The 18,717-nt window shown below is 40.5% G+C and overlaps 1 long non-coding RNA gene across 1 annotated transcript in view; it reads left to right on the top strand.

Annotated features, from left to right (window-relative positions):
• The window catches only part of LOC106504828, a 325,567-nt gene that overhangs the window by 31,876 nt on the left and 274,974 nt on the right, over positions 1 to 18,717 (top strand). The window lies entirely within an intron of this gene.

Here is an 18,717-nt window from a genome sequence, read left to right as displayed (position 1 = left end):
AGTCATGGGCTCATTTTACCCCAGGGGAGAAATCAAGGTCCCTAAGCCCCTGATCTTCTGACCCTAAGCTCTGCTGCCTTGAGGGAGGGGTGACAAAGGCAAAGTCAAACTGTTCTTCCGTTACCCAGTGCAAGCTCATGTCCCAAAATGCAGTGAAGTCCCAACAAACAAACTAAAATGTTGGTGTTTTGGAGCAAAGACAGGTTTGTTGCAGGGCCATGTCAGGAAAATGAGTGGCTCATGCCCCAAACACCCCCAACTCCTCAAAGGCTTTCAGTAAGCATGTTTAAAGGCAGAGGGAGTGAGGGGTGTGCCTAGTTGTTACAAACTTCTCCTGTAGCAATCTGCTGTTGCTGGAGTTGTCCACATTGGTCAGGTCATGATGTTCCTGTAAACCTCCTACAGGACAAATGTTATTCTCTGTTCTGCTATTTTTAATCTCTATATGAATGAAAAGTGTTATTCTCTAAAAGGTCAGAGCATTGAGAATGGGTTGTCTGGTATATTTCAAGCTATAGGCAACATTCTTAACTGGAAGCAAAAGCAATAGCATACAAAGGTTAAAGTAAAAAAGAAATAGATTTAATACAGTCAGATTTGTTCTTCCCTATTAAATTATTTAGTCCAGTGCCCTTAAACTTGTATTGTTTTGCTGGAAACCTGGACTTCCCATAAAGGCCTTCTCTGCTCCAACATGGGTGCTTTTCTCAGTCAGAGTTTTCCTGGGCGTTGGACCTTGACGGAAAGGGGCCAGAACTGGTTCATGGGTCACTTCAGGGCCTATAGCCAGGACTGAGGTCTGTTGCCTACCACCTGACATACAGGTAGGTGGATGAGGCACCGCGCCCCCCCCCCAACTCCGGGTTCCTTAGTTATAAATCCCACACCTCCTATGAGGCAGTTTTGATTGTAGTTGAGTAGTGATATTTGTTGTTGGGATGGTGAGTCTACAAAAAATGAGAGATGCCTTATGCAGCCATGATGCTAAAGTCACTCCTTGCTTTGTTTTCCTTTAATAATTCATAGGACTTCTTGATTGGTAACCAAATGAATGTTTGACCCTTTTTTCCACTTCTAAAAATGGTGGTTATATATTGTTCAACCTGATCTATTCTGGATAATTTAAAAAATATTTTCTCCCAGTTTATGCTTCATTTTAAAATTTTCTTCATAATTTCTTTTGATTTAAAGTGTTTTAAATATAATGTAACCAAATTTATTAATACTGTCTGTAAGATTTGGTAGTTCATGTGTCTTATTTCAGAAAACCTTCCCTATACTTACCCCACTGATCTGCAATGTTAACTCTGTTCTCATATAGCATATTTGGATAATTTTTGTTCATCTTCCAGATTTATTTTAGAATTATCTTGTTAAGTCACTTGAAAAACTTGTTGAGATTTGATTGAAATTTGGCAATTTTGGAGAAAATTTGATTTAAAATACTGAGTCTAATTTAAAAAGATTAGCCAAATTCTGTTTTTTCTAAAATTAGCAGAATATTCATTCTGCTTATTTGTCTGAAGGTTCTTCTGAGTTTTCTGAGTAGGTATTCATATTAACTTGTAGATCTAAAACAAATGTATTGCCATCTATTTCTCCAGCAAGATACAACGAAAAAAGATTTATTTGGAATCAGCAGAGAATTGCAATTTAGGGGTCTGCAACCATGGAGAGCCAGGTACAAATATATCTAGCCAAAAAGAGAGTTGAACTCTTCCATAGAGTGGGAAAGGAAGTTGGGAGGGCTAGAGTATACAGCCCATGGCTTTTTTTGGCTGGAGTTCTTGCTAGGAAAGAAGGAGGCTTTTCTTCTTTTTGTAGGGCTCTGCTATTGTGGTGGGGGTATAAGAGCTTCCCCTTCTGGTTTTTCAACTCTATTTAATTGAGGTTTCTCTTTATTAATTCCTTACAAACTACAAAAGTATGATAGTTTTGTTTCCTTGATTTCAATGTAATACTGACACCTCTTTTTTTTTTTTTTTTGTAATTGCATCAGTATTCTGGGTAGTTCCCTAAGTATAACATTAAAGAGAAAGTGATAGTGCACACCTTTGTTATTGCCTTGATTGTAGCAGGGGATGCATCTAACTTTTTACCTTTTGAGTATAATTTCTGCACTGTCCTTTCTTTTTGTTTTGGTAGATATCCTTTATTAGTCTAAGGAAATTTCATTCAGCTCTTAATTTTCTAAGAGGTTTAATCATAGGGAGTGTTAATTAAAATTGCGTTGCGTGTGTGTATACATATATTTAAGTTTTTCTTCTGAAATATTTCATTTGGTGAATTACATTAAGAGGTTTTTCTTGTATCCCAAGAACAAAGGAAACCATCACGCTGGCTAGTTTTTTTTTTTTTTTTTTTTTTTTTTTCCTAGACCACTTTATGAATTGATGCATTGGGTTTGCTAATTTGTGTTTTCTAATTTACCATTACATGCTATTCTTATTTTCAATACAGTGTTTTATATTTTACACACGATAAACCTGTTTCTTTAGATAGGTATCTGACAACTCCAATATCTAGAATTGATTCTGAGATTTCTGCAGGGACTCAGATCTGTTTGGAAGCTCAGTACCAGCTCAGAATTTCTTATAACTTGTTGATCTTTTACCATCAGTCAAAATTCTGTTCATTCATGAAAATCCATGTTGAAAGAAGATTGATGGATTTCCTTATGAAGGAAAAAACTCTGTAGTCACAGATCTTTGAGATTAGATGTAATTACTCATTTTTAATTTTATTGCTACTACATTTATTTTATTGCTATTCCTACTACATTTTATTGCTATTTTTATTTGGCCATCAATTATATCTTCTTGGTTTACCTCTTGTCGCCCACACAATTTGTGAGGGCCTTCATTGGAAGGATGGCATTTTCACTTACGTCTGTACTCCCAACACCAGTCTGATCCTGCCATATAGCAAGAGACAGACCTGGGTAATGGGGAGGAAAAAAGCTATAACCATCCCATGTTTGAAACTAGCTTTTACTAACTCTGTGACCTTGGCCTAATTACTTGGCCTTAAACTTAGGCTTCATTGTCTTTAAAAATAATTGACCCATTTATCATAAAGAATTAAATGAAATAATGTGTATAAAATGACTGGCTGATAGTCGATCTTCTCAGCATGTTTGAATATATGTGAATTGACCTCCTAGAAGAATCTGTTTTTAGCAATAAGCCTAGCGTATCATTTAGAAATTATGTTAAAAGTTTCACAGAGTTTTCCTTTGGAGCCACACATAAAGGAAGCTGGTCTCAGCCTGTACTTGGCAAAGAAACAGCAGCTTCAGGCTCTTTGGAAAGGAGTCTTTGCAAAGCACTGTTGGATACGCTGCTGCAGTTAATAATTTTTGCTGCTTCTCTCTGGATAATGATCCTTTCATCACATTAGTTTTGCTGAGGGAAATACAGGAAGGCCTGGCCGGTGATTCCATCTGGACCTCCCTTGCACGGGGACATGGAGAATTTGTCATAAGGTGCCAGTTACCTCTAAGCACACCCCCAGATTCTCAGAGAAAGCCAAGGATTAGCACTTGTTCAACCCAGGAACATGATTTTTGATCAGGAATTGTAGCATCATTGACTCTTAGGCATATAAACAGTATGTCCAAACATTTATGTAAGACATGATTAATTAGATCAACATGTAAGCTGTGAACAAGTGATTTAAACTTTTGGAGGTATAGGTTAGGGAAAACAGGATTACAGCTTTCTTTTTCTTAAAACTTTTCAGTATCCCTCAATGGTCATCAAGTGAAATGGAGATTGTAAAGACTCTCATCACTGCATGACACCCTCCCTTAAAATACTCTTCTCACTATTTTTTCCCATATGATCTGTGCTCCCACTTTACGTATTTTGCTATGACCCATAAATGCCCACCACTTTGCTGTCTGTCTTTACTCAAACAGAATTCCCTCCTTGGAATGTTCCAGTTTAACCCATTCTTCTACACCTAGCTCAAATGCTAACTTTCTCAGGTAGACCTCTTGATCAGAAATGAAGAATTTATACCTAGTTATGAAATTAAAAAAACTAACAGTGCTACTATGCACATTGAGCTAGGGTCTAAATCCAATAACTTTGAATAAGCCCAGCCCTGTTGAGAGTTAGAAAGAAGGCAATAATAATATACCATTGACTGTTTTATTAGTTAGATAGTATGAGACTGTGGGGGACAGAAAACCAGTCTAGCTGATCTGTTGACCAGAATACCTATCTGTGACTTCTTCAATGTGGTCATTCCCCATGAGCTAGTTTGGGATTATTGAGACTATTATTATTAGTTGGCTTCTGAGCCTGTTAGTCAATGTTTTAGCAGTTTTCTTTCTTAGAGATTATTGGTATTATTAGCATGGTGTCTGAGTTGTAAAAGCAATTGCCCTAAGAAAGCAAGGAGAAAGGTTACGGCATTTCTTTTAATGGGAGGTCATAGAGCATCATCTTCACCATTCTCTACTGTGAAGCAGTGACTGAAGTTCAAAGAAGTAGACACAGACTTGGCTGCTTAGTCTGCCAATGTCACATTTTAACAAGTGGCTACCTTGGAAAATAAAAACTTCCACATTGCCCCATATTGTCTTCTGTTTATTTACCCTTTCTATACCCCATAAGGAAATCCTTAAATCTCAAAGGGTCTATGAATTTGTCTCAGATGTCACAAGAATTGGGATTGGTAGAGAGATGATGTCCTGTTTTAGAGATGAACTTGTGTTCTGTTTTGGAGATGGGTTTGGGGGAGAAGACTCGGGAGGGATGGGATGGCTGATGGCAGCCTAGAGGAAAGGCTAGGAGGTCTGGGGCAGAGTAAAGAAAGGAGAACCCAGAGCCAGCCCAGATCTGATGGCGGCTTTCTATCAAGGGTTGATAGATTAGGCTTTGTTTATCTTAATTTAGATGTGAACAATTAATTTTGCATTGGTAAAGAAATGATGAATTTTTGCTTCAGTTTTATTTGTTGAGCATAAGTAATCAATTTAAATGAATAAATAAAGCTTAAGCCTTATGGATTAAACTATATTTATACTTTGAGTGTACATGGGTTTAAGTCATATTGCTTGCAACAGAAATTTAATAGTTTCTAAGGAGAGCATCATAGCACAAAAGGGGTGAAGGCCACATCCAGGCTGGGAAGTTTTTTGGGATTGGGGTAGAGGCAGAGGATACTGTTTTGATTTATGGGCCCATTTGTCATTATTTTAGTATTTCTCTTGCTTAGAGATGGAGTATGTCATATCCCTTAAGATCTAAAATTTGTTTATGGAAACCGGAGTTTCAATTCCCTCTTCACTACTTAGAAGAAGAGTGAATTCAAAAAAGTGACTGGCTTTGAAACCTCAATTACCTTATCAGCAAAGTGGGAATAATAATAATACTTCTGTTAAAGAGTTGGTATTGAGGATTCAATACCATCATGTCATAGTTCATACATAGTACAGCTTCCTGAGTACTTGTTTTGCTTTCAGCCTTTGGCATAGTTTATCGCCTAAATATTTTTGTGGAAGGTGGTCCAAATTTTCTTTCATCCTCCAGGTGGAACTCTTACTCTGGGAAATCATTCTCATGCAGATGTAAAAACAAACAAACAAAAAAGACGTGTGAGCAGAAACTTCTGTGAGAGGAATTGCTTTGGTCAATGAGTGGTTAGAAGAATCCCAGCCCTAATTACCCAAATGTGTACAAGGACCCTCCACTGTACTCAAGTGCTCCTTCACGACTCGTAGAATTTGGAGTGCAAGACGGTGATGCTGCTTGCATTGTGATGAGATTGGAGACTGTGGGTATATGTCATAGTTTCTTTTCTTAGGTTTCTGCTCTCAGTCATGACTAGATGAAACTTTAAACCTCTGGATTTTCCTGTGGGCTCAGCACTTAATGCAAACCAATTCCAACTGGCCCAAGTTGGGGCTGGGGGGCAAGGTGGGGTCAGGAAAGGTCCAGGGATTTCCTTTACTTTACCAGCTGTGCAATCCCAAGCAAATGGCTTGACTTTAGCTGGTCTGTTTCCTCCTTTGTAAAATGAGGACGACAATGCCTCCTTCACAGGATTGCTATAGGATTAAAGAAGCAAAGAGCTGGCCCAGGGCTTGGGGTGCAGTAGGGCTTAATTGGCGTTGTTTTTCCTTAGTGTCCATTCTCTCATAAGTCAGTCATCCCAAACATGATTCCTAAAAGCAGCATTTCCTAACCTTGGACACATCGGGAGCTGGAAGTTGTCAAGTCAGAATGACCTCTTGTCGTGCTAGTTTTAGACTCTTTGTCACCTTCCACTGGCCGTGGAGATGTGTAAAATCCAACTCCTCCTGCACACACAATGGGCTGATTTGCAAAAGTTTGGAAGATGTGCATAAATATTAGATGCAAGAGAAGCAGTAGTCTGGGAGAATCTTCTCACATTTCTTGAGAGTTTGGTTTAGATAATGAATCTATTGCAAGTAGGAAAAACAAAGTTTTGCCTTGAAACATTTGTGGCAGGGGGTTGGGGAGTAAGAGACAAACCAAACTCCTCTCACCATGTGATGGACTTTAAAGGTATTGTCCTGACCTGCCACTTTGCAGCCTATAAGAACCAAATTTTCACTTAAGCCACTCAAAACCATTTCTTCCTTTATCTCCTTCCTCCCTCCCTTCCCCTTCTCCTCCCCCTTTTTCCTTTCCACTCTCTTTTCCTCCTTCCTGCCTTCCCATGTTTCACCACCATGTTAGGCTTGAGATACACTGTGTAAACCAAGGCAATATGAGACCCTGTGGCTCATATAAGTTATTGTTTGGTTATTTGAAGCAACTGCTTAAAGTATCATTAAAATCATGCATGCATACCTAAAACATTTTATTTTAACTTGTAACAGTCAAGGGCATATTTAGTCATCAGTATTTTAATGTAGGGTTACTGTTTTCTTTGATTATGAAGAAGCCACTGATGAGAGTCCTTAGCATTTTATTTGCATAAACCCCATCCACAATGCATTGTTTACAACTTCCAGATTCTGTTACTCTAAAGTAGAGCTAAAACCTGGGTACTTGCCAAGCAAACTGAATGCATGAGCTTTTAAAAATTTTACATACTTTTTCTTCCAATTTTAAAAAATATTTTCTCTCCTTGTTTAGCAGCATTAAAAAATGACTCACCTTCACTGAGTCTTTTCAAAATACTCTGTTTAGTATTACTGATATAACAGCTCTTTTTGCATTCATATTTAAAGGGTTTATGTTAGTTAAACTTTGTATTCCAATATCAACTATAAACAAACAAACAAAGATTTGGTAACAAACATCACTGGCTCTTGGTAAATTCACAACCTAGATGTTGGAAGCAAAATGTGTGTGAAGACATTGTGAACAGCCTACCAGTCTTAAGCTTCAGTGGTCTCAGTCAGTGGGCTATAGAGGTGAATACTTAATCCAGAGAGTTGATTAAGTAGAGATTTGGTTAAAAGAGCTGGTGTTACATAGTGTCAGACAAGTAAAATAGGCAGTTTGGATGCAGGATGTGTGATAGACCAGTTGAGACATCTCCTATTTTTGTGGGACATGAGGACAGTTGACCCAAGCTGGAGCACTGGGGAAGGATGCAGCATAGTGTTTTACATAGAATGGGCACTCAATTAATTTCTGCCAAAGGAAATATTTGTGGATATCCATCCTTAAGATTTTGGGTTTAGTTCGATTCAAAGAGAATCAAACTCACTATTCCTAAGATTCACAGAGTTCAAGAGTTTTTTTCTCATCTATAAGTTAAGTGATTATATGACAATTAATACTTCTGTTTGCTGAGACTTGGAAGTATTACCTCGTTGAGTTTGAAATAGTTACATGATTTGGAGTGGGGACTATGTTTCATATGTTAGAGAAGAAATACTAAGGGGTGTGTGGCTGGAGAAGCTCTGTTTTTAGTTCACATGCTAATGAAAGAAGTAGCTACACTGCTTACTTCACCTTCTTAGAACAAATTGCAAAAAGGGGTTCAGGACCATCGTGTATAACTCAATGTTCAGAGAAGAAAATCAGGTGAAAAAATAGTGATTAGAAATAACTACTGCTTTAAAAGGGTTTATTATGTGCCCCTAACTCTTTTCAGTACTTTACATATTACCTGATTTAATCTCTATGATGCCCCAACTAGATAGGTACTATTATTATACTTATTTTAGAGAAGAAGAGATGGAAACTTAAAGGAATTAAGAAATTAAGCAACTAGAGACACAAGTCCTTGACTGTGTATTTTCCAAGGCCCTGTTCTTTGCAATTCTTTACATAGCCACCCAGAGCAGAGGAACTGGTTAAGGACCCAGGCCAGGGCAGCTCTTCTTGAGGGTAACAAGTTAGGTGGAAAAGTGTTAACTTTGGGTGAGGGTGGGACAGTCCTTAGCAATACTAATGATGGAAAATTTAAGTGAATTTTGGGGTAATTCAAGCATAGAGCAGTCTTAAATAAGAGGAAAATCAGCAGCGAATGAACAGAGAGACAGTTTGCGGTGACCCCCAAATGGACTCAATTGTTTTATAGATACCAGAACCCGCTTATAGTCTTTGCCATATGTGTATGTATATATACACATACACATAAATATACGTATGGTACATACATATACACATATAACATAAATTTATGTATTTTGAACTTAGAGATATTTCTCATATATATACACACATATATACGAGTTTATAAGAAACTATATACTTACCCCAGTCAGTCATCCTTAGTTAACCCTTTTGTTTTCAAGACGTTATTGGCAACCCCTCATAAGAGATAATCTAAGCCAAGGGAACCCCACCCCATATAATTTAACAAGCTTTTATTGACTCTACTTTATGCTCGGTACTGAGTCAATAGAGATGAAGGGTCCTCTCCTAACTGAAGAGACAGCCCCTTAAATAGATCATTTCGATTTATTCTTCTAGGCAAAAGGACTTTGTTGTCTGGGGCATCATGGAAGTACCATCTAAGCCTCTTCACTCTTTTTTATTCAACAAATTCTATATTACAAAAGCACCAGGCTGGGGCTTCTCAGTTATGGTCAGTCCAGCCATTGTAAGACAGGAAATTGTTGGACTAATTCTTCTGCAGGAATGACATCTGGGTAATGGCCCTCAGCAGCATTTCACAGGCGAGATTGTTCCTGCTTCTATATACTACCCTTGAGTCCTCTGACCTTGCGATCATTCATAAAACAACATTACTTTGCTTTTCATCATTTAACAAGTCATGCACATTGCCTCAAACTACCATAAAGTGCAGTATGATGCTCCCAAACATTAATAAAAATAAGCTCCTGGTTTGGCCAACTTTCCCCTCCCAACCCCACACCACTTTCTTGACAGAATAAAGCAGAAATTTGTCCGAATGATACAAAGAGAATTGGCTTTGTTTAATTATTAGTCTTTAATTCTGCAAGGGAATGAGTTAAGGATGTGTTTCCAAGAAATAAAGCAGTGGAACATCACAATTAGAGGTGTGAAATTCAGGCATGATATGCAATTGTTTTACCAGTTTTCATAAGGCTTACCACCTGGTATTCACCACCTGGCATTCGCCAAAGCTATTTTGAGACTGTCCCTCAATCATCCATAGGTATTAAAGCAGTCAGCAAGGAGTTACTTATTTGTTAGTATATGACTCATAAGTACTTACTTAATGGGGGAGCTACCAGTACAAGATCAAGAATGAGTGAGTCAGGTATGCTTCAGCATCTTAAATATTTCCTAGTTATCCTTGTACTATTAGAAGCCTTCTCTCCGAACTCTGAAAATGGATTTTGTATTAAGCTGGTTGTATTTGCAAATACATACAAAGCCTTCCATGATTCAAAATCTTCCTGTTCCAAGGGACACGGTTTAGGGATGGCATTTTGTTGTTCTGATTACACTGAAATTTCTGAAACGAGGGATCCTGTATAATAAGTACCATCTCTGGTATGGTAATCAATTTTCTGATTCATGTAACAAGCCCTCTCTGAAATAAAAATGCCTGAGGAAAGAGATGTTTTGGAGGGGAATCTGTCGTGCTGACTGCCTGCCAAGCCAGCAGCCTGCTGTGGATGTAAGCAGCCCTAGGGCTTCCTATGCACAGGTAGAATTAGATTCTGAGGTTCTGGCCATAACTGACTGAACAAGGGAGAGGTATCTGAATTAAGGCTGCTAGGTCTCTGATTCACAGTAGCCTGATGCACAGTTTCTCACCTGGGTGATGCTAATTATCTTTGACAGTGATAAACTCAACTGTAAACTTCTCCACTGGGGAGTCTGAGTATGAGACGTAGACTCAGCAGTTGGCCAGCGAGGCAGAGAACACAAAGAGGGGAGCATGAGATATGTATACAGGCTTCATGAAAAGGAATTCATGAGCAGTCAGGGCCATAGATAAGTAGAAGGATAAGCAGAAATTTTGAGAAAGGCAGAAAGGGGACATAGTGTCAGAGGAGTAGGAGTGGGTAAAGGGGCATGTTGAGTCACTACTGGCAGAGTATTGGAGTCAAGGGAACCACAGGAAAACTTGGTGGCCAGAGCTCTGGTGACTGATCTTTGAGGCTTTTAGCAATGTTCTCATTTAGGTGAGGTCTGGTTCTACTGTCGAAATTCCCATTTTACTTATTTCCACTTAGAGATAAGGTGATTGGAATGAACTGAAGGGACCTAGCTAACATAGGGAAAAGGTTGATTGAATAGTATTGGATGATTTTTTGTTTTATTTTATTCCATTAAGCAGATAGTACTTTTTAATTTTAATCCTGCTAATCTCATCCTGGAAAAGTCTTCTATATGCCCAAATAATTTGCGAAAATGATTAAAAACAACAGCAACAACAATAGTATAGGTGCTGTTTTCTAGTGGAGGTTGACACAGATGACTTCTTACAGCCTATTACTGACTACTATTTATGGGTGGTCAAAGGCAAGCCAGGTGCTTTACATACCTTATTTCTAAGCCTAGAAGAATCTTCAGAAATAGGTACTAGAAGACTTGGATTACATACTGAGGAAACTGAGGCTTAGAGAAGACCAGTGAATTATCTAAGTACATCCTGTTAGCAATCAGAGTGATGAGAACAACAGCAAAACAGAGTATCACTCATCATCCAGTTCTTCAAGGGTTAAGTTGCAACCCACTGCAGTCATCCATTTACCTTGCACACTGAGAGGAATTCAGGACAAAAAAACAGGATGAGGCACTCTGTGCTTTCAATAAATTGTACCCTAGATAGTTAGATGCATTTCTCAGGAAGAATTTCAATGACCCCAGATTCTTGCAACTTCCCATACAAAGAAAAGAAGATCATTAATCTGAGATGTCTGTTCTTTGTGATTAGCAGTAATATTTTACCAAGATCTAGGCTTGACTGTGTGTATTTCCTAGTCAAAAAACTCATGTACATATATACTGACTACTCTTCAGAGCAGTTCCTCTGAGCCATTTCTGTTCTATAGTCCTTTGTAAGACCATGAGTAAACCTTAAACTTAGAATTCTCATGTCACACAATGTTCTTTAAGTTGACAGTGGGGATCCACATTCAAGTCTGCCTGCCCTCAGAATGGGTGCTCTTCCACTGTACTTGACTGCCAGATCAAGGAGAGGCTTTCTACAAGGTCTGGCATTCCCACAGGATCTATGCTCCAGAAGAAACAGATGTGTATGACAGAGAGAACAGTAGATACTGCAGGGGCTGCTGGGTGCAGGCAGGCAGCAGGACCTGCCATTCCTGATAGATGACTGCCACTCCGTCTTGTGCAGACATGGTTATCCCAAACAGGCTGCATTTATTAAGTTGCACCAACTCAGTCAGGTATTTTACTACCGGTATCAATTTAATTTATATGTAAAAACACAATCAGTTTCCTTTGCCTTGCAAGAAATCTGACAAGAGAACAAGTGACAGATGGCAGGTAGAATGTGCCCCAGTTGTGGTGTGGATCATGGAAAATTAGACAGTTGGTCTATATTGGTATTTCCAGCAGAAATCATGGGGAGGAGGGGCTTCTGCCGAGAAGACTCATTTGTCCTGTTCTTCAGAATAGTCTGCCTCAGGTGGAGTGAGGCTATTGGAGGCTGGTTGTCCCTGAAGTATACCAGCTGGTTCATCAGGGATGGACAAGGCTTCAGATGACAGTATTTACTCGTGGGTGGGGCTATGGAGCTGATGGATCCTTCTAAGCTCCACTTAGAGGTTATAAGCCTTTCTCTCTCCTGGTCAGCGGGTGCTTGAATTGGGTAATTTGGGGCTAGTCCTAACGCTAAGACGAGCACTGAGCAGAGGGGGAGGACCAACGTGCGGCATATGTGCTGACGACCAGGCTCTGATCTAGGTGCTTGGGACAAACTTGGTGCTGTTAGGACTGGCAGTTGGAAAACTGCATGAAAGGGAAAAAAAAATACTATTCATATGATCTTGATTCTCCAGAGTGAAATGGACTTAAGAAAATTCAGTGGTGCAGATTTCAATTAAAGATGCATATTCTCAAGCCCTTTTCACCCCCATCAACAGCTGGGAATAGAGTCCACACTATTGTGGGCATCAGGGCAGAAATAAGCAAGCAGAGTCTTCGCCCTGAAGGAATTCACAGTCTAGTAGGGGTGATAGACAATTGAGCATGTGAGTATAATAGAGTATGATGAGCGTTATAATGGGACTTCTAAAGAGATTTCCCTTGGGGTATCTCTAGCTGTCTGTAATTGCTGCTGATCCCTTTGCTCTCCTCCTCTTGGTCCTACTACAGGCTGGATAGCTCACCTGCTAGCCCTCTGCGCAGAAGCTGCTTTTTCGCCCTTTTCCTGTCCTGGCTAATTGCTTTAATTAGCCTGTGTTATCTCTATATTCCTACCAAGGGACTAGGTCCCACTGAAGTAGACACCTAGTTTACCTTCTCTTTTAGAAATAAAGCCAACATGTTAAACGTCTCTGGTGTTGAAAGGGTAGGTCTGGAGACCTTTTTGTTTCATAGATTTGGGAAGAGCACAAAATTGGCAGATTGTTTTTGATGTTTTCTTTGTTTTGAGGAAAGCCTTTTAAAAACTTTTTTTTAAATTGAAGCATAGTTGATTTACAATGTTGTATCAATTTCTGCAGTAAAGCGACTCAGTCATATATACACACACACACACAGACACACACATTCCTTCTCTGTCTTCCATCGTGGTCTATCCCAAAGGAGTGGATATAGTTTTCTGTGCTATACAATAGGACAGTATTGCTTACCCATTCTAAGGTAATAGTTGGCATCTACTAACCCCAAGCTCCACCAGTCCATCCCACTTCCTCCCCTCTCCCCCTTGGCAGCCACAAGTCTGTTTTCTATGTAAGTCGGTTTCTGTTTTGTAGATAAGTTCATTTGTGCCATATTTTAGGTTCTACATGTGATACCCTATGGTATCACTGTGTGTGGAAGCCTTTCTCTTTGAGCTAGGTTTGAACTGGGACTTTGTCTAGTTCCTCTGGAGAGTGGGAGTGGCGTGGGGGGTGGGAGAGGGAGAGGAGGAGAGAGACAGAGATAATGCAATTAATAAAATCTTCTATATTATGCTTACCTTAATAGCAAGTTGGTTCAGGACCTCCAAAGGCAGGGGCAGGATTGCTCTGTTAGTGATAGCAGATTCTTTAAGCACTGGAGATCCACTGGGTTTGTAGTCACAGGAGGGAGATAATCATATTTGCCCTTTAAGTGGTCAGTCAGGTAGTAAAATAGATACAAATCTGAGGTGGAAAAGAATGACTTAGAACAGGGAGAATGGGGCCATCAAAACAATTTCCCTTACTTGTAATTTTGCCTAAGTCCACTCAGATGTGCCTTGGGGAAAAGGGAGAAAGACGAAAGTAGGTGAATCTTCCCTGCAGCTGTACTATGAATAGATGCATGTTATTTCTTGAGTACCCATGGATTGAGCACTCTGACTGAGACCAGAAAATACAGCTTGCAGCCAATTTCCTCAAGAATAAACGAGGAAAGCAAGCAAGCAAGCTTTTTTGCTGTTTAGCCTGTAAAATGAACTAATCCTCCACAGGCCTTCCTGTCAGTGCTAACTACTGGAGCAGAGCTGTGGCAAAGAGACTGCGAGGAGGAGAAAAAATATTAGCTTTATCCCAACTGGCCCATTTCTCTCCCCTCAGTTTTCAAAATAGAAATACCATATGGTTCCATATGATAGGGCACCTTAATGTAGTGTTGTATTTAATGTAGTCTCTTTTTTGGATACAATTGCATTTATTTGTTTGCACTTTCATCGCCAAATAATTGATGGCATATAAATGTGAGGCCAGAGTGCTAATGCCAGCAGACATAGGATTTAACCGGAAGAAGTTTAAAACATGAATTTAAGTAATAACAGCTTATTAGCATTTATTTCTCACTCTTAAAATATTACCTCTATTTTCCTTTAAGGACAAGGCCACTACATGCATTATGGGGCTCAACGCAAAATAAAAATGTAAGGCCTTGACATGGCAGAGTAGTCAATTTCCTCTTCCCCTGGGTACCCTGCCCTAATCCTCTGTGGCAAATAGCATTCTCCAAGGGTTTGCACCCTCTGTGCAGGGATGTGCTTGGTACTGGAACTGGGGTTAAATGAGAGGTCCTCACTGAATTGCCCCCCAAACTTACTGTGGTTCTGTCGGCCCCTGGCAGGGATGGGTACTGCCTTGCAATACCCCCAACTCATTCCCTATTTCTACCCTCTCCTCCCTGCCCCTGCTCCCAGGCTCCTCAAAAGGAGGTGGTGGGAGGGGACAAAACAAGGCCTTAAGACCTGGTGGTTGTCACCCTGGGTCGAGGTCTGTTGCCCTGAGTGGAGATGTGTTGGCAGCTGGCTGGGGAGGGCAAGGAGGGAGCAGGGCTGAGAGTGAGGTGCTAATGAGGGGCCTGGGGAGGGAAGCCTAAGCCTGGTGGGTGGGGAAGTGGCAAGATGAAGGACCAGATGTGAGCTGGGGCTTCAAGTCCCTCCCCTCCCACATGCTTCATTATCCTATCAGACATAATTTACAAAACACAAATTCAAAGACACCATTATGAAGAATTCAAGGTGGTGACTTACAGAGCATTGAACCCCAAGGGCAGGGGCCCTTCTGAGCATGGAGTCCTGAACAACTGCACAGGTATGAGCCCATGACAGTCCTACCTGAGGAGTTGTCCCTCAGTGTTGATAGTGGACACGGAAGAAAACGAAAGTGAGTGAAACAGTTGCTAGGCTTGGGGAGGTCGCATGATTAGAACTCCTGCTCCAGCATCCACAGGTATATAAGCTCTAACAAGTCATTTCTTTTTTTCTCAGATGCAGTTTATCTGTAGCTTTAAAATGGGGGCACTGAGAGGCAGAGAACTTGTATGACCATGTTCAAGGTCATGCAGCTAAATGGTGGCAGAGGAGGATCATCCCTGGCCTGACTCTCAAATCCATGCTTTTTGTCTACATGGTTTTGTTTTCTGATATAACAGGATCTGTGGCTCTGCTGATGTGTTGGCCTTTGGAAAAACTAGCAGACTTTAAAAATCTGCCCCTGAGGAACAAAAACATGAAAGCCATTTTGCATAAAATTTCAGGGGGTTCGCAGGTCCCCTGAAGCCCATCTGGGGACAAGGTTGAGGGCTCTGAAGATGTGTCAACACCTCATAGCTAGACAACAAGTTTTCTTTCCATCAGGATTGAAAGTTTTTACACAGCAGCACAGCAGAACCCTGCCCTCTCATTCCTCTATTACTCATTTCATAGTCTGTCTTGGCCAAAGCATTGTTTTCCAGCTCTGTCTTTCTGCCCATTTTTCTGTGGCAGCATCACATCTTCAGTGTACTTGTCCTCTGTGGGGAGATCTCCCTATCTTATGGCCACTCTGTTAGGAACAAGACATCCTTTCTAAAGAAAAACAAGAGCAGTCTTTTGAAATCAATTCCTTTCAAGGACATCTGGTGTGACATTAAGCCTCATTCTTTCCTGCTCTTGAGATCCACCATCACACCCGGCTAGGCATGTACTAGGATGCTCACAGCATCCACCCTCCCACCTCGAGGTGCTGCTGCAGGTGGCACACAGCCGATAGATGGCGTCAAAGACCCAAAGATGCAGCCTGAAGTGACGGTGCGTGCGTGGGTGCGTGTATGTGTTGGCCATGTATTATTGATGAGGAGAAATTAACTTAGAAATTTTCTTATTTTCCCCTCAGCAATATGAGCAGTAAACATGATTTTCTCAGTACAAGGTAACAAATAGTCTTGCTAATAAACCTAATAACTTAGGAGTTATGTATATTGAGCTTTAAAAAAAATTGTTATTAATATTCAGAATGCCTCGACTTCACAGAGAAAAATGTCCAAGAGGTCCTTTGGGGTCTTGGAGAAAATAAATAAAAAGTGGAAATCCTGATGAAGTGCAAAAGACTCAGTCAGGAAATTTTGTACTGTTGCTTAAAAGGTAGTTCTGTGTTCTCTCCTCAATACATTGTTGTATTGAACTCAGGTGTGCATGGTGGAAAGCGCATTCTCCTTTGGTGAGCTAAGTTTGAGTTCTTTGTCATTTGGAAATTGTGTGATTTGGGGTGAGTTAAATTTCCTGAACCTTAGGTCTTCATCTGTAAATGGGTTGATGATACCCATTTTATAATTGTTGTTTATGCTACGTGAGCCATATGAAGTAGTTGGGGCAAAGTGAACATGAGTAAATACTAGTTCCATTCCTCTTTTTTAACTGCTGCTCTGAAGAAATGGCAGATGACCCATGTTTTTGGTGTCTATTAAGAGAGTGTTCAAGTGAGAATTTATCTGAAATAAATGTTCACTCTTTCTTGAGAAAACAAGGGTGAATAGGGAAGTAAATATGTCTTTAGAAAGCAATTGAGGTTTTATAAAATGACAGATGAGAATAAGAGATAAATACCATATGAGTTATGGCGGCGCATCCTGTGGACATAATGTCAAATAAAACCAACAATGGGGAGTGACGTTTGTTAGAATAACAGCTACATTTTGAAGTATGATAGAACAGTCTCCTAAGATCAGATCAGATCTCTGTCCCAACATCTCCTGACTGTGTGACCAGGCTGTAGGTCACATACATCCTCTCTGAACCTCAGTTTCCTCGTAGGTAAAATGTGGATGATAACATCATTTACTTATTCCATGAAAACAGGATTGTCTTGAGAGTTAAAAGAGGCGGTGTATGATAACAGCCCAGGTCAGGGTTTAGCACATAGTAAGCAATCTTTGTGACTGTCATCGTTGCTATTATATGTCACCTTGGGCCAAAAGATGTGGAACTAGGAAAACTAGGATCAGTTTCCTGTTCATCCATTAGCGACAATGTGAATTTGGTTAAATAACTGACTTCGTTTTCTCCTTGATCAGATGCTGACTGGGATGGTAGAATCCCTGCGCCAGCCACCCTGGGCACTTTTTCTGAGTACTAGATATAGTCTAACACGGCTGTCATTCAGAGGTGTGGACAGAGAGGCTGAAAATCTTATTAGGAAAAATCATGGCAAAGGAAGCCTGAGGTGACTGTCTGGAGAGGAGGAGCAGCTGTGGAGGAAGAAGATGGTAATGAGCTGAGAACAACAGGCTGGCATCGGAAGGGAAAAGCACTGCAATCACTCTCTGTTTCTTTCACAAGGAGAATAGGAAAGAAGAATAGCAGATTCCAAAAAATGGACCCAGGGAACTGTGTGTACCGCTGAGGCCGTGTCATAATTAGGCACCTGTGGGAAGAAAAAAATCTAGATGGTGCATAAAACTGAGGCTCTGGGAAAAGAATACAGGATACTGCCTTTCTCCTCAGCCCTCGGAGGAAAGGGATGGGCAGCCACAGATGGAAATTAGGCAGCAGGGTTGTTTTGGGATCTGTGTGATGCTACCAACTTGATTATTATTTCTGATTTCTGAATTATAATTGTATTTTTCTTGAAGCAGATTTGTAGTTAGAAGAGATACCTGGCATGTCAGATACTTCCAGGAGGGATAGATATGGTGACATTGATAGCAAAGGGTAAATGCCATGCAATGAATGTCACTAAGCATTGGACCAGCTGTGAGGTAATAGTGCCTTGTAAACTGTAAAGTGCCATACAAATGGTATTAAAAGCACAGCTGTAATTGCTGTGCCTTGAGTAGCAGCATGTTGAAGTAGGCAGAGCATAATTTTGAACTCTGAGGTCTTTGGATTTGAATCTTACTGACAGTGGGGAGGAGTTGGGAGGAGACCAACTCTAGGTGATGGAGCAGAGGCCAAGCAAGAAGGAAAAGAAAACTGGAGAGAAGGGCACCAGCTTCAGGTTCAGGCAAGTGTCGGCAGCAGGGAGATCAAACAGGAAGTGCTGATTTCCTCAAGCAAAGCGATGTCGCAAGCTGTGGCAATCTAGGAACAGGCAGTGTCCAGAGATCTGCACTGCGTGATAGGCAGGCCCACCCCAGGAAATCTGTTGGGTAGCAGCTCTCTGCTACTTTCTGAGGTTCAGGGGCAGGGGACCAGCCCTTTGATTCAACTGAAAAGAGCAAAGAAGGGTTCCATTTTTGTGTGTTTACTTAGAAAATGTTTATTAAGCACACCTATGTACCAAGTACTGTTGTAGATGTTGGAGGTACAGAGATGGAATGACAACAACGGGCCTTGCTTCTCTTCTAGTGGAGGGGGGAAAAAGAAAGAAAAAAAGCAAGAACAAATACAGTACTAAGATAGTTCTTGGAAAAGGGGCTCCAGGATAGAGATGTGCCTGTAGGACCAGGTAACAGAGTGAGGATG

Source organism: Sus scrofa, chromosome 9 (genome assembly GCF_000003025.6).
Source record: "Sus scrofa isolate TJ Tabasco breed Duroc chromosome 9, Sscrofa11.1, whole genome shotgun sequence".
Classification (NCBI taxonomy): Eukaryota; Metazoa; Chordata; class Mammalia; order Artiodactyla; family Suidae; genus Sus; species Sus scrofa.
This window is presented reverse-complemented; position numbering and strand designations above follow the sequence as displayed.